Source organism: Lissotriton helveticus, chromosome 1_1 (assembly GCF_964261635.1).
Source record: "Lissotriton helveticus chromosome 1_1, aLisHel1.1, whole genome shotgun sequence".
In the NCBI taxonomy this organism is placed as follows: Eukaryota; Metazoa; Chordata; class Amphibia; order Caudata; family Salamandridae; genus Lissotriton; species Lissotriton helveticus.
The window spans coordinates 1,940,983,106-1,940,993,004 of record NC_136057.1 but is presented as its reverse complement, the minus strand read 5'-3'; the positions used below and the strand labels follow the sequence as shown (position 1 = coordinate 1,940,993,004).

Sequence of the window (9,899 nt, the reverse complement as noted above, 5' to 3'; positions counted from 1 at the left end):
GCGGCTTCCCCTGGGGTGCCTTGGTTTCCTCTCAGTGCACAGAGTGTGCACAGTGACGGGTGCATGCAGAGTGCAGCGGCTTCCCTTGGGGTGTCTTGGTTCCCCGTCAGTGTACAGAGTGCACAGTGACGGGTGCATGCAGAGTGCAACGGAGTTCCCTGGGGTGCCTAGGTTTCCTCTCAGTGCACAAAGTGTGTACAGTGACGGGTTCATGCAGAGTGCAGCGGCTTCCCCTGGGGTGTCTTGGTTCCCCGTCAGTGTACAGAGTGTGCACAGTGACGGGTGCATGCAGAGTGCAGCGGGTTCCCCTGAGATGGCTTGGTTTCCTCTCAGTGCACAGAGTGTGTACAGTGACGGGTGCATGCACAGTGCAGCGGCTTCCCCTGGGGTGTCTTGGTTTCCCGTCAGTGCACAGAGTGTGTACAGTGACCGGTGCATGCAGAGTGCAGCGGCTTCCCTGGGGCGGCTTGGTTCCCGTCAGTGCACAGAGTGTGCACAGTGACGGGTGCATGCAGAGTGCAGCGGCTTCCCCTGGGGTGGCTTGGTTTCCCATCAGTGCACAGAGTGTGTACAGTGACGGGTGCATGCAGAGTGCAGCGGCTTCCCCTGGGGTGGCTTGGTTTCCCATCAGTGCACGGAGTGTGCACAGTGACGGGTGCATGCAGAGTGCAGCGGCTTCCCCTGGGGTGGCTTGGTTTCCCATCAGTGCACAGAGTGTGTACAGTGACGGGTGCATGCAGAGTGCAGCGGGTTCCCCTGAGATGGCTTGGTTTCCTCTCAGTGCACAGAGTGTGTACAGTGACGGGTGCATGCACAGTGCAGCGGCTTCCCCTGGGGTGTCTTGGTTTCCCGTCAGTGCACAGAGTGTGTACAGTGACGGTGCATGCAGAGTGCAGCGGCTTCCCTGGGGCGGCTTGGTTCCGTCAGTGCACAGAGTGTGCACAGTGACGGGTGCATGCAGAGTGCAGCGGCTTCCCCTGGGGTGGCTTGGTTCCCCGTCAGTGCACAGAGTGTGTACAGTGACGGGTGCATGCAGAGTGCAGCGGCTTCCCCTGGGGTGTCTTGGTTTCCTCTCAGTGCACAGTGTGTGTACAGTGACTGGTGCATGCGGAGTGCAGCGGCTTCCCCTGGGGTGGCTTGGTTTCCCGTCAGTGCACAGAGTGTGTACAGAGTGTTTTTCAGTGACGGGTGCATGCGGAGTGCAGCGGCTTCCCCTGGGGTGTCTTGGTTTCCTCTCAGTGCACAGAGTGTGCACAGTGACGGGTGCATGCAGAGTGCAGCGGCTTCCCCTGGGGTGACTTGGTTTCCTCTCAATGCACAGAGTGTGCACAGTGACGGGTGCATGCAGAGTGCAGCGGCTTCCCCTGGGGTGTCTTGGTTTCCTCTCAGTGCACAGTGACGGTGCATGCAGAGTGCAGCGGCGTCCCCTGAGGTGGCTTGGTTTCCCATCAGTGCACAGAGTGTGTAGAGTGACGGGTGCATGCAGAGTACAGCGGCTTCCCCTGGGGTGGCTTGGTTTCCCATCAGTGCACAGAGTGTGTAGAGTGACGGGTGCATGCAGAGTGCAGCGGCTTCCCCTGAGGTGGCTTGGTTTCCCGTCAGTGCACAGAGTGTGTACAGTGACGGGTGCCTGCAGAGTGCAGCGGCTTCCCCTGGGGTGCCTTGGTTTCCTCTCAGTGCACAGAGTGTGCACAGTGACGGGTGCATGCAGAGTGCAGCGGCTTCCCTTGGGGTGTCTTGGTTCCCCGTCAGTGTACAGAGTGCACAGTGACGGGTGCATGCAGAGTGCAACGGAGTTCCCTGGGGTGCCTAGGTTTCCTCTCAGTGCACAAAGTGTGTACAGTGACGGGTTCATGCAGAGTGCAGCGGCTTCCCCTGGGGTGTCTTGGTTCCCCGTCAGTGTACAGAGTGTGCACAGTGACGGGTGCATGCAGAGTGCAGCGGGTTCCCCTGAGATGGCTTGGTTTCCTCTCAGTGCACAGAGTGTGTACAGTGACGGGTGCATGCACAGTGCAGCGGCTTCCCCTGGGGTGTCTTGGTTTCCCGTCAGTGCACAGAGTGTGTACAGTGACCGGTGCATGCAGAGTGCAGCGGCTTCCCTGGGGCGGCTTGGTTCCCGTCAGTGCACAGAGTGTGCACAGTGACGGGTGCATGCAGAGTGCAGCGGCTTCCCCTGGGGTGGCTTGGTTTCCCATCAGTGCACAGAGTGTGTACAGTGACGGGTGCATGCAGAGTGCAGCGGCTTCCCCTGGGGTGGCTTGGTTTCCCATCAGTGCACGGAGTGTGCACAGTGACGGGTGCATGCAGAGTGCAGCGGCTTCCCCTGGGGTGGCTTGGTTTCCCATCAGTGCACAGAGTGTGTACAGTGACGGGTGCATGCAGAGTGCAGCGGGTTCCCCTGAGATGGCTTGGTTTCCTCTCAGTGCACAGAGTGTGTACAGTGACGGGTGCATGCACAGTGCAGCGGCTTCCCCTGGGGTGTCTTGGTTTCCCGTCAGTGCACAGAGTGTGTACAGTGACGGTGCATGCAGAGTGCAGCGGCTTCCCTGGGGCGGCTTGGTTCCGTCAGTGCACAGAGTGTGCACAGTGACGGGTGCATGCAGAGTGCAGCGGCTTCCCCTGGGGTGGCTTGGTTCCCCGTCAGTGCACAGAGTGTGTACAGTGACGGGTGCATGCAGAGTGCAGCGGCTTCCCCTGGGGTGTCTTGGTTTCCTCTCAGTGCACAGTGTGTGTACAGTGACTGGTGCATGCGGAGTGCAGCGGCTTCCCCTGGGGTGGCTTGGTTTCCCGTCAGTGCACAGAGTGTGTACAGAGTGTTTTTCAGTGACGGGTGCATGCGGAGTGCAGCGGCTTCCCCTGGGGTGTCTTGGTTTCCTCTCAGTGCACAGAGTGTGCACAGTGACGGGTGCATGCAGAGTGCAGCGGCTTCCCCTGGGGTGACTTGGTTTCCTCTCAATGCACAGAGTGTGCACAGTGACGGGTGCATGCAGAGTGCAGCGGCTTCCCCTGGGGTGTCTTGGTTTCCTCTCAGTGCACAGTGACGGTGCATGCAGAGTGCAGCGGCGTCCCCTGAGGTGGCTTGGTTTCCCGTCAGTGCACAGAGTGCACAGTGACGGGTGCATGCAGAGTGCAGCGGCTTCCCCTGGGGTCTCCTGATATCCTCTCAGTGCACAGAGTGTGCACAGTGACGGATGCCTGCACGGCGCGGGGCTCGCTCCCTTGGGTGCTCCCGTCCCCGGTGATGATGCGAGGCCGAGCGCTGGAGGCGGCTCGCGCCGGGGTGATTGGTGGGCTCCCCAGGCTGCAGTCTGCATGCCCAAGTCCTCTCCTGCAGATGCTGAGCGTCTCCAGCAGCGGGAGGAGGGGAGGGCGAGGAGGAGGGGACGGGAGCAGCGCGCGGCTCCTTCATCCTCCTAGAGAGGGTTCCTGATCCAGGGAGAGCTCAGAGCCGCCTCCCCGCCCCGCAGAAGCCCCCTTGGAATAGGAGCTCGACAGCGCCTGACCCTCCGGCCCAGCTCGGACCTGCATCCGCAGACCACCCGACCCCCATCGGAGATCCATCTCCAGGCTCCTCGGCTGCGCTCGGATTCCAGCCTTGGGGTCTCCGGCCGGCGTCAGACCTCCATCCACCCCCATGCCGGCATCCAAGCCCTAGGCTCCCGGGTAAGCGCGCTGCTAGCCCCCGCCGCCCGTGTCCTGGCAGCCTGCGCTCTGCCCTTGTGGTGGGAGGGCCATTATTGGAAGGGCATGGCGCGCATCCTGCGGACCGGAGGGGCACGGCTCGGGAGAACGCTCTAATCGAGCCATCGTGCTGTTCCCTTTAAGATCGGGTCCAGGGGTGTAGCTATCGATGTGTGCGGCAGGTGCAGTGGCACCGGGGCCCAGAGCCCTGAGGAGCCGATTGAACCCTGATAATTGCTATATTTTGTATCCCAACAGCAGTCAAAATGTTCATTTTCCCGGGTTGTTCCGGGGCCCAGGGCATCCTTTCTCCGTTACTGATTGTGCAGCTCATTGTCTCCTGACCTCTCTTCGTGGACATGTGGATGTTTCCACGGAGGGTGTCTCACAGCGTCTTGTAGGCACTCTCATTTGTCCTTTTGGGCATCGTCTTGGTTAGAAGGTGTTTAATGATTTGGACAATATATATAAAGCGTTCTCTTATGTCTGTAACTCATATTTCCCTGGATGAGGTCTCATATACCAGATAGCCGTCTCAAAGGCTTTCTGCCTGTTTCCTGTTGGTGTCATCGAAGGGGTGTCTCGTAAACTGCCCCACTGTCTGTGCACCTCTCTTAACGCACATGTCCACGCCTCCCTGAAGGGTGCCTCACTGTTAAGTACACTCTCTCTGAAATTCTCTCCATGGTTAAATTGGCTATGCGTTTGCAGCGTGTCTCATGGGTAATCCAGCGTCTGTGACGCTCTCTTGGGAATCCTGCTGGTGTGTCCTTGCTGCTGAAGCTACTCACTGACCCTACTGCTGTTTGGTGTCTATGACACACCCGTCTTGATCCTATTGGTAATTTGAGTGTCCTTGGCCATGCTGGCAGGTGCAGTAGTTATTAATGGTGAAGCAGGTGCAGCAGCACCGGTCACCAAAGCCAGAGGGGCCCATGGAGCCCTAATTATTGCTGTATTTTACCTACACACACATCAGTCGGAGGACCATTTAATTTCTTTCTAAGGAGCCCATGGCACCCTCGCTAAGTCTCTGCCTGTTGGTGTTGACTTGAGGATGAAGCTTCTGCGTTGGTCTTGTTGATGTTTTGGCTGTATGTATGTTGTAACCTCCCTTGTACTGAGTGTGATTTTAGTGTTTCCAAAGTTCCCTCCTTGCCCTGTTGGTTTTTCATTGTCTTTGAAGCTCCCTCCTTTCCTGTATTGGTTTCCTATAGGATATCATATGGGTTACCACAGTTACTCTGAAGCTCCCTCCTTGGAGTTGTTTCAATGTTTCTTATGATCCCTCTGTTCTATATCAGTGTGTGTTAAGATCCTTGGTTTTGTTGATATGTTGGAAGATCCTTCCTCGGCCACGTTGTAGTTTCACCAAAGGGTATATTTGATGAAGTTACCTCTTTGGGAATGATTCTGTTTCATTGACTTTGACGCTCCCTGCTTGGCCCTTTTGTTGCACAGAACATTAGTTTGCATGTGAAGCTACCTCCCTGGACATGTTGGAGCTTTGGTGTCTGCACCTGTGTCGGTGTATTTTTTTTGTCCTTCTGAAGGTTCCTCCATTGCCCTCTTTGGCGTCTAAGTGTGGCTGAAGCTCCCTCTTTGGCCCTTTTGGTGATTCTTGTGCCTTGTGGTGTTTTAGTGTGTCTGAGGTTCCTTCATTGAACACATGCATATTTCAGTGCTTCTGAGGTTCACTGCCTGGTTCTTTTAGTGTTTTTGGGGATCTATGAGACTCTCTTCTGCCCTTTGGGTGATGTCAGCGTCTTTACACATTCCTCCTTATCCCTGTTGGTATCTCACCGAAGACTATCTTGCATGTTAGCTCAGTGTCTCTGGGTTTCGGTGTCTCCACCATGGTCATTTTACTTTTTTTGTCTGTCTCTCTGAAAGTTATGTTATGTGTATTTGTATAGCGCACAACTCACCCAGGAGGGTATTCTGGTGCTGAAGAAGTAGCTGTTTGGGTCGAGCCAGAGTCAGGGCTAAGTGACACGCCAGATATTCAGTTTCTTGTGGAATTCAAGAACTGAGGATGAGGCTGTGGTGCGCAGATCGTTCCATGCTTTAGGAGCGAGGTAGGAGAAGGCACGACTGCGGGATCTGGTTCTGGGTATGTGGAACAGGAATGCGAGTAGGAGTCCGGCTGAGCAGAGGTGTCTGGTAGGTTTGTGGAAGTTTATGCGGTTGATGAGGTATATGATGGCAATATTGTGTAAGGCTTGTTATGTGTGCATGAGGAGATTGAAGTCTGCGTATTTGTGAATCGAAGCCAGTGGAGCTCTTTGAGGGGCTGGTGATGTCAGTGTGGGTGGGAGGTTGCGGTTGAGCCTGTCTGCAGAGTTTTGTATGGTCTGGAGTCTTCTGATCAGTTGAGCATTGATTCCAGCATAGACTGTGTTGCTGTAGTCCTGCTTGCTGGTTATGAGGGATTGGGTGATGGGTCTGCAAATGTTGGTGGGCAGCCATTTGAAAATCTTCTTGAGCATCGGGTGTGTGGAAGCCGGAGACAGAGACTGCATTCACTTGACCTGTCATGGTAACTTGGTTGCCAGTTACTATTCTGAGGTTCTTTGCATGGGTTGCTGGGAGGCGCGTGCGTCCAAGTTTGGAAGGCCGCCATGTGGAGTTCCAAGGCAAGGTGTCTTTGGATAAGATTACTACTTTATGGCGCTCTTTGTCTTTCAGTGTCTTTTCATGATTACCAGGAGGATGTCTAAAGGGTTGGCTTCATGTCTCTGAAGCTCCCTCCTTGGTTCTTTCGGACTTTCTGTCTCTCTGAAATGTCCTCTTGTGTTACAGTGCCCGAGGAACCCCTTCTGTGGCCTTGTTCATATTTGAGTGCCTCTGAGGTTTACTCTTTTTTTCTAGTGTGTTTAGTAAGGTTATAAGACTACTCTTTGTGATTTCAGTGTATTAATACTTCCCTCCTTGTCCTTGTTGGTATTTCAGTTTGTTAAATGTACCTGCCTTTGTCTTGTTTGGGTATGTATCTGCTGATCCATTTTTGGTCCTGTTGGTCCCGTTTAACCCTTCCCTTTTGGGTGTTTTTAGGTAGTTTCCTTCTTCAGAAGGCCCCTTTATGGTCTTCCCAGTTCTTCGGTTAGGCCCAGGTGAAATTTTCATTACATCAGTACAACAGCGTAATCTCATGTATTTTTTTGAATTCTGCATTATACTTTGTATGCTGAATTTCTGAAATTACTCTAGGGCACATACTTGGGTTGCCATTTGATGAAAAATCCTGATGCTGGAGCATAGAAGCAATGCACACCAACAGAATGGCATTGCGGTTCGTGTTATGCGCAATTCACTGCTAATTTTTACATCAAAATCCAAACTGCTATGGTTGCATTTCATAATAAAATATAGCAAAAAATGCTGGATTTTGCCTTTTGTGTAATTTTCATAAAAATGTGTGCAATTATGCAACAGTAAATTGGGCACATTTCACTCACTCCTATTTTCAGTGTCTCTGAATCCACCTCTTTAGCCCTTCTGGTGTCTTTTTGAAAGAAGTCTCACGGGTTAGTTTGTCTCTCGGAGCCCCTCTCCTTGACCCTATTCAGGTTTCAGTGACTTGAAAGCTGCATGTATGACCTTGTTGGTGTTTTGTGGTTTCGAAGCTCTCTCCTTGACCCTGTCGATGTCTCCCTGTAAGATATTTCTCCTGTGAGCTCGCTACCACGAGCCTTCAGCAGTCTGCCTCCCCTCCATGCTGTCTCGAGCACCAGCTATCTACCATGCGCCTTCTGCGTCATGTCCCCCCCCCATCTCTCATGTGCTCCCTGCCACGCCCCCTCCTTCAGTCCCACCCTGCCCTTTCATATCATGCTCCCTCGACCTCATACGGTCTGTAACACCCTCCTCCCTACCTCTTAACATGCTCCCGCTCTACACTCCCTACCATGCTTCTTCCGTGTTATGCTTCCTCTGTGTTATGCTTCCTCTGTGTTATGCTTCCTCTTTTCTGTCAGGCGCCCACCCCTCCCCCAATTAATAGCCTCCATAAAATTATTTTTCCCCACCTCATTCTCCTTCACTCCCCTCTCTCCAGCTTCCTCCCAGCTCCCCCCTCCCCAGTACCCCACCAGGGTCAGGATAACCCCCCGCCAGCCCCCACCCGCTTTACTTCATCCATTCCCGATCCTGCCTCATCGTGTTTCTTCTACAAAGGACAATGTTCCACCCACCTTCACGTCCCCCTCTGTCCACCCCCCCCCCCCTCCTTCTCCTCTGCCGTGTCTCCACTCAGACCTCTCTCTACCGTGCTTCCTCCTTCATTCATTTCCATGCTGTCACCATTTCTCTCCCTATCTGCCCTTCTTCCTCACACGCCCCCTCGCGGCCCTTGGCTGCCAATCCCTGTCACGCTCTCCATCCCTCACCTCACACCTTGTCCCGTCCATCGCTACTCGCTAGCTACCAATTTCCTTCCCTGCTCCCCGTCACTCCCTCCACACAGGGAAGGAGTCAATACTGCCTTCCCCTCACGGTTCTCCGTCACCCCCTAGTCCCTCCCTATCACGTTGTCCCATTCCATCACCACATGAAGTAGTATCGCTGACTTCACCCTCCCCAACCTCTAACCCTACCCCTCCCATGCTATCTCCCGCCATACTCTCGCGACCATACTCCCTCGCGCGCTCCTATCGCTCTCCCTCGCGTCCCCTGACCTGTGTCAATGGTGCAGCAGGTGCAGTCGCACCAGGGTCTGGGGCTCTGTGGGTCTGTCAGTCCCACAGCTACGGGTATGTATGTTTATTTCCACTCAGCAGGTGAATATGTGGCTTGCACTATGGCCCATTGCACTCTTCCACCAGTGGCATAGCAGCGTGCCATGTACCGTAGTTCAAAGAAGGAAATGGACACCTACGACTACAGAAATTATCCGGCATCGGCGGGGCCTTTAGGCCTCTGTGTCCCGGTGCCACTGCACCTGCTGCACCGGTGGAAACTCCGGCCCTGCTGCCTCCTACGCGACTGCCCAGGGCTCTTTAGACTCTCCCGTCTGTCCCCATCCACCCTCTCTTGCCCTCGCCCTCAGCGCCCCCTCGGTTGTTCGTCTGTCTGTCGGTGGACGTGGAACGGCGGCTCTGCCTCGGTAATGGAGGGCCTCGTGCTCGGAGGGCTCCTCGAGGCCTTCCGAGCAGAACCCTTAATTGACATGTCTCCGGGTAATTTATGTCTTGCTTTGGAAAAGGTCACGAGGGGTTTGAGTATAAATGAGAAAGCAGGTTCGGAGTGCGCGCGTTGGCTGGAGGTGGGGGGGGGGGGGGGGGGGATGCACGTGAATCATTCACGTATGGATGTCTGAGAGGCCGGCTGACCCTTCGTGGAAGGGCACCGCGCCCCCACCGAGGGCGCGCAGTGGAGGACACAAGTGTGCGTCATCGTACTCCATTCTATAGTCAATGCCCCCCGTGCTTCTATGAGCATTCATGATGTATCTGCTGCTGCCTCTGTGATAGGTATGCGATATCAGTGTTATCACATAATGTGCTCTGTCGCGTCATTCTTGATAGCGCATCTGGTGGTCATCCACGTGATGGCAGTGGGTTGTGAATCTTATCACACACTGTCAGCTGTGTAGTAATTATTCATAGCACGCGTTGTATGTAATATCATTGTTTTATATTATGCGGTTAGATACAAATAAACAAAAACAGAGAGGTCAGATCAATCTAAAAAAAAAAAACACAGAGACGGAGTCAGATAAGAATCACACCCCCACTTTGGGTGGGAAGGAAAGCCCTCACACACCGACCTAGTCAGTGTCATGCTTCATCATCGGGCCCCACCAAAGAGGCCGAGTGCCTCTTCGGTGTGCTGCGACGCCAGAAAGACTGCGGAGCTGCTTGTGTGAGAAGGGCGTGCTGTGAGGTAAAATTAAAAGTGCCTAAAAAGGGTATCAATAACAAATTTTAATGAGTGATCCCTAAGGCACATATAAAGAGTATTATGTGTCTGAATTTAGCTGCCAAGGTTTTAGGATTGGTTAAATTCAGAAATACTTAAATCAGTCAACATGTTTCTGCCATATGGGTGGTTTCAATTTACCAAGGCATTCATCAGGACTAAACCCCGGCGGTATGGACTCTCTAATCGTCCACACTGACCTGGGGACGTGAAAGTGAAAATATAAAAAAGTTGAAAAAGTGCTAAAAATAGAAGAGCGGGTCGCTCATTCCAAAAAATGCGCCAAATTGTGGAGTATC

The 9,899-nt window shown here is 53.8% G+C and overlaps 1 protein-coding gene across 2 annotated transcripts in view; it reads left to right on the top strand.

Annotated features, from left to right (window-relative positions):
- The first annotated feature begins 3,232 nt into the window (after nt 1–3,232).
- LOC144755126 (protein FAM163A-like) overlaps nt 3,233–9,899 on the top strand; it is a 276,361-nt gene continuing 269,694 nt past the window's right edge. For both annotated transcript variants that reach the window (XM_078643675.1, XM_078643666.1), the window contains exon 1: nt 3,233–3,663. The gene's annotated coding sequence lies outside the window, so the exon portion shown is untranslated. The remainder of the gene's footprint in view (nt 3,664–9,899) is intronic.